This window comes from Dendrobates tinctorius, unplaced genomic scaffold (assembly GCF_039654945.1).
Source record: "Dendrobates tinctorius isolate UK_male_01 unplaced genomic scaffold, ASM3965494v1 ptg000003l, whole genome shotgun sequence".
NCBI classification, from domain to species: Eukaryota; Metazoa; Chordata; class Amphibia; order Anura; family Dendrobatidae; genus Dendrobates; species Dendrobates tinctorius.
The window spans coordinates 99311994-99318111 of record NW_027361671.1 but is presented as its reverse complement, the minus strand read 5'-3'; the positions used below and the strand labels follow the sequence as shown (position 1 = coordinate 99318111).

At 44.6% G+C, this 6118-nt stretch overlaps 1 protein-coding gene across 2 annotated transcripts in view; it reads left to right on the top strand.

The window, feature by feature from the left end:
- Nucleotides 1-5933: 5933 nt before the first annotated feature.
- TRAFD1 (TRAF-type zinc finger domain containing 1) overlaps nt 5934-6118 on the top strand; it is a 51045-nt gene continuing 50860 nt past the window's right edge. For both annotated transcript variants that reach the window (XM_073563359.1, XM_073563218.1), the window contains exon 1: nt 5934-6089. The gene's annotated coding sequence lies outside the window, so the exon portion shown is untranslated. The remainder of the gene's footprint in view (nt 6090-6118) is intronic.

Sequence of the window (6118 nt, the reverse complement as noted above, 5' to 3'; positions counted from 1 at the left end):
TCCAAGCTGGGAATTCAGTTGTCCTTCTCCTCTGCGTTTCACTCTCAGACCAATGGACAGACGGAGAGAACAAACCAGACCTTGGAGTCGTATTTGAGATGTTTTATTTCCGCTGATCAGGATGATTGGGTTTCATTTTTGCCCTTGGACGAATTTGTTTTAAATAATAGAGCTAGTTTTGCCACTTTGATGTCACCTTTTTTTTGTAACTTTGGGTTTCATCCTAGATTTTCTTCAGGGCAGGTGGAGCCTTCTGCCTGCCCAGGTGTTGACACTGTGGTGGAGAGAATGCACCAGATCTGGGACCAAGTGGTGGATAAGTTATCTCTCTCCCAGGAAAAGGCCCAGCGGTTTTCCAACCGACATAGGACCATTGGCCCCCAGTTTATGGTTGGTGATATGGTTTGGTTATCATCAAAAAATATCGCTATGAAGGTGGCTTCTCCTAAGTTTAAACCTAGATTTATTGGACCTTACAAGATTTTGGAGATTATTAATCCGGCCTCTTTTCGTTTGGCTCTTCCTGTCACATTTAAAATCCATAATGTGTTTCATAAGTCCTTGTTGAAGAGGTTTGTTGAACCAGTTGTTCCTGGGGTGGCACCTCCGGACCCTGTATTGGTTGAAGGTAACATGGAATATGAGGTAGAGAAGATACTGGATTCCCGTCTGGCTAGACGGAGACTCCAGTATTTGGTTAAGTGGAAGGGTTATGGTCAGGAGGATAATTCCTGGGTCTCTGCCTCTGATATTCATGCCAAAAGATTGGTGCGTGCCTTTCATCGGGCTCACCCTGATCGCCCTGATGGCGTGGATGAGGGTTCGGTGACCTCTCCTCAAGGGGGAGGTACTGTTGTGAGTTCATTTTCCCCTTCACCATTGAGGTCTGATGAACTCCCTCTTCTGGTGAAGGAAGGTAGTGAGGCTGATTACCAAGCACCTGAGCAGGATGATGATGACTGGGTGACTAGAATTGCTGACTGGATATAAGGCAGCCGACGCCCTTCTGCCTTGCTGGTGATTTCTCAGAGGGATTCTAGGAGACCAGTCTGATTCCTGCTCCTCAAAAGCTAAGTTTTCTGCTCTGCTTTTTGCATTTGTGTTTTGGTTTGGTTTTGCTTTGTTTTTCTGGATTTCTGCCATCCCCTGCTGGGGTGAGCTGAATTCCTTTTTGCTCTGTCTTCAGAAAATACCTGAGTACTGATATAGTCTTTTTGAAGCCTAGCGTCTTCAGGGCTTTTTTCCCTATCAGTCTGTTTGCTCTTGTTTTGATAGGGTTTTGGCGGATTGCAGACAGCAGCTTTTCTATCCTGTCCTATTTAGTTAGCTTGGGCCCCATCATTTGCTCAGCCTATCTTTCTATCTGTGTGAGTGTTTTTTCATCTTGCTTCACCGTCATTATATGTTGTGGGATGCCTATTGCTTTGGGGTCTGCTCTGGGGCAGTTTAGATTTCCCTTTCTGTCTTTAGGCTATTTAGTTCTCCGGCTGTGATCGAGGGGTCTAGGGCACCGTAGGAACCCCCCACGGCTACTGCTAGTTGTTGTTGATAGGTTCAGGGGTCTGCAATCCGATAGCTGCCAACTTCTCTGATTTTCTGGACTTAGCTAGTATTTCTGTTTTTGCCTCCTACGGTGACTCATTCATAACAACCCACCATCCACACTCTAAATCTCCCCACACATTAAGTTCCCCCATCCCCATTCTAATTCCCCCCACATATTATGCTCCCCCACCCCTATCTAAGTCCCCCACACATTAAATAACACCCTCATCCCAACTCTAAATCCCCCCACACATTATGTTCCCCCATCCCCACTCTAAATCCTCCCACACATTAAATAACCCCCATCCCCACTATAAATACCCCCACACAGTAAATAACCCCCATCCCCACTCTAAATCCCCCACACATTAAATAACCCCCATCCCCACTCTAAATCCCCCCACACAGTAAATAACCCCCATCCCCACTCTAAATCCCCCCACAGTAAATAGCCCCCCATCCCCACTCTAAATCCCCCCCACATTATGTTCCCCCATCCCCACTCTAAATCCCCCCACACATTAAATAACACCCCCCCATCTCCACTCTAAATCCCCCCACACAGTAAATAACACCCCCATCCCCACTCTAAATCCCGACACACATTAAATAACACCCCCATCCCCACTCTAAATCCCCCCACACATTAACTAACCCCCCATCCCCACTCTAAATCCTCACACACATTAAATAACACCCCCCATGCCCACTCTAAATCCCCCCACACATTAACCCCTTTCTGACATCAGACGTACTATCCCGTCCATGGGACCCGGACCCCTATGCCCATGGACGGGATAGTACATCTAGCGCGATCAGCGGCGCCAACGTGGTGAGTGCCGCTGATCGCGGCCGGGTGTCAGCTGATTATCACAGCTGACACCCGGCACTATGTGTCAGGGGCGGTCACGGACCGCCCCCGACACGTTAACCCCTTGCACACCGCGATCAAACACGATCGCGGTGTACAGGGGGTTAAAGGGAAGCATCGGCAGGGAGGGGGCTCCCTCCGTGCTTCCCTGAGCCCCCCACAGCAGCGCAATGTGCAGCGCTGCTGCGGGGGGCTCTTTCCCTGCAGATCCCCGGATCTAATATGGTGACGGGGACCTTCGGGGGGCCTGCAGGGAGCTGGCTTCCTCAGTGCCTGCAAAGCGCAGGCAAGGAGGAAACCTGCACACTGCCTGTGACAGATTGCTGATCTGTCTCAGTGATCTGTGATGTGACAGATCAGCGATCTGTCACAGGACAGTGATGTCCCCCCTGGGACAACCTAATAAAGTTAAAAAAAGTGTAAAAATAATTTTAAAAAAATCGCTAAATAAATAAAAAAATAAAAAAATTCCCTAATAAATTCATTTTTTGGAAATAAAAAAAACAAATCAATAAAAGTACACATATTTGGTATCGCCGTGTCCGTAACGACCTGTTCTATAAAACTGTTTCATTAGTTAACCCCTTTAGTGAACCCCTTAAAAAATAAAAATAAAAAACGAAGCAAAAAATAATGATTTATTATCATACCGCCGAACAAAAAGTGCAATAACGCGCGATCAAAAAGACGCATATAAATATCCATGGTACCGCTGAAAATATCATCTTGTCCCGCAAAAAACGAGCCATCACACAGCATCATCAGAGAAAAAATAAAAAAGTTACAGCTCACAGAATAAAGCGATGCAAAAATATTTATTTTTCATATAAAATTGTTTTTATTGCATAAAAGCGCCAAAACATAAAAAATGACATAAATGAGGTATCGCTGTAACCGTACTGACCCGAAGAATAAAACCGCTTTATCAATTTTACCGCACGTGGAACGGTGTAAACGCACTCCCCAAAAGAAATTCATGAAACGCTGGTTTTTGTTCATTCTGCGTCCCAAAAATCGAAATAAAAAGCAATCAAAAAATGTCACGTGCCCGAACATGATACCAATAAAAATGTCAACTCGTCCCGCAAAAAATAAGACCTCAAATAACTCAGTGGGTCAAAATACAGAAAAATTATAGCTCTCAATATGTGGTGATGCAAAAACTATTTTTACAATTAAAAGCGTCTTTTAGCGTGTGACAGCTGCCAAAAATAAAAACCGCCATAAATAGTAAATCAAACCCCCCGTTATCACCACCTTAGTTAGGGAAAAACTAGGGTTAGGGCTAGGGGTAGGGCTAGGGTTAGGGCTGAGCTAGGGTTAGGGGTGTGTTGGGGTTAGGGTTGGAGTTAGAATTGGGGGGTTTCCACTGTTTGGGCACATCAGGGGCTCTCCAAACGCAACATGGCGTCTGAGCTCAATAACAGCCAATTCTGCGCTGAAAAAGTCAAATGGTGCTCCTTCCCTTCCAAGCTCTGCCATGCGCCCAAACAGTGTTTTACCCGCACATATGGGGTATCAGCCTACTCAGGACAAATTGCAAAACAACTTTTGGGGTCCTATTTCTCCTGTTGCCCTTAGGAAAATAAAAAATTGGGGGCAAAAATATCATTTTTGTGGGAAAAAAATATGAATTTTTTTATTTTTACGCCCAGGCGTTATAAACTTCTGTGAAGCCCTTGGGGGTTCAAAGTGCTCACCACACATCTAGATAATTTCCTTAGGGGGTCTAGTTTCCAAAATGGTGTCATTTGTGGGGGTTTTCCACTGTTTAGGTACATCAGGGGCTCTCCAAAGGCAACATGACACCCGCAGAGCATTCCATCAAAGTCTGAATTCCAAAATGTCACTACTTCCCTTCCGAGCCCTGACGTGGGCCCATACAGTAGTTTTCTCCCACATATGGGCAATCAGGGTACTCAGGACAAATTGGACAGCAACTTTTGGGGTCCATTTTCTCCTGGTACCCTTGGGAAAATAAAAAAAATGGGGACTAAATGATCATGCTTGTGGAAAAAATACAATTTTTTTATTTTCACGCCCGGGCGTTATAAACTTCTGTGAAGCACTGGGGGAGTTCAAAGTGCTCACCACACATCTACATAAGTTCCTTAGGGGGTCTAGTTTCCAAAATGGGGTCACTTGTTGGGGGATTCCACTGTTTAGGTACATCAGGGGCTTTCCAAATGCGACATGGTGTCCGATCTCAATTCCAGCCAAAAAAGTCAAATGGCGCTGCTTCCCTTCCAAGCTCTACCATGCCCCCAAATAGCGGTTTACCCCCACATATGGGTATCAGCGTACTCAGGACAAATTGCACAATAACTTTTAGGGTCCTGTTACCATTGGGTAAATAAAAATTGGGGGTGAAAAGATCATTTTTGTGGAAAAAAATATGATTTTTTAATTGTACGGCTGTACGTTATAAACTTCTGTGAAGCCCTTGGGGGTTCAAAGTTCTCACCACATATCTAGATAAGTTCCTTGGGGGGTCTAGTTTCCAAAATGGGGTCACTTGTGGGGGGTTTCCACTGTTTAGGCACATCAGGGGCTCTCCAAACGTGACATGGCGTCCGATCAGAATTCCAGCCAATTTTGCATTGAAAAAGTCAACGACGCTCCTTCCATTCTGAGCTCTGCCATGCGCCGAAACAGTGGTTCCCCCCCCACATATCAGGTATCAGCGTACTCAGGACAAATTGCACAATAACTTTTGCAGTCCAATTTCTCCTGTTACCCTTGGTAAAATAAAAAAAATTGAACCTGAAATTTGTTTTTGTGAAAAAAAGTTAAATGTTAATTTTTTTTAAATATTCAAAAAATTCATGTGAAGCACCTGAAGGGTTAATAAACTTCTTGAATGTGGTTTTGAGCACCTTGAGGGGTGCAGTTTTTAGAATGGTGTCACTTTTGGGTATTTCTATCATATAGACCCCGCAAAGTGGCTTCAAATGTGATGTGGTCCCTAAAAATAAAATGGTGTTGTAAACATGAGAAATCGCTGGTCAACTTTTAACCCTTATAACTTCCTAACAAAAAAAATTTTTGGTTCCAAAATTGTGATGATGTAAAGTAAACGTGTGGGAAATGTTACTTATTAAGTTTTTTGTGTGCCTTATCTCTGTGATTTAAGGGCATAAAAATTCAAAGTTGGAAAATTGCGAAATTTTCAAAATTTTCGCCAAATTTCCATTTTTTCACAAATAAACGCAAGTCATATGAATGAAATTTTACCACTATCATGAAGTACAATATGTCACGAGAAAGCAATTGTCAGAATCACCGGGATCCATGGAAGCGTTCCAGAGTTATGACCTCATAAAGGGACAGTGGTCAGAATTGTAAAAATTGGCCTGGTCATTAACATGCAAACCACCCTTGGGGGTTAAGGGGTTAAGGTAGGGTAAGCCAGGTATATTTTTTCCCAGTTATTTTGCAGAGTGTTGTGTCCTCCATACACAATGTGTAGCAGCTGCTGGCAGAGGTCAGGGGGCGGGGCCTCCCCACAGGTAGGAGGAGAGCGCAGATTAGGACACGCACTTAGCTAACAAAACTTCAAAACTCCTCCCACCCATGTGACCAGTCACATGACCTCTGACGTCACGGCGGCGGCTTCAGTAGTAGTTGTTGGAGCTGTGTTGTTGAGCCGTTGGGGCATAGCCGGAGTTAACGGGTAAGAGCATAGGACTTCTGATAAGAGCC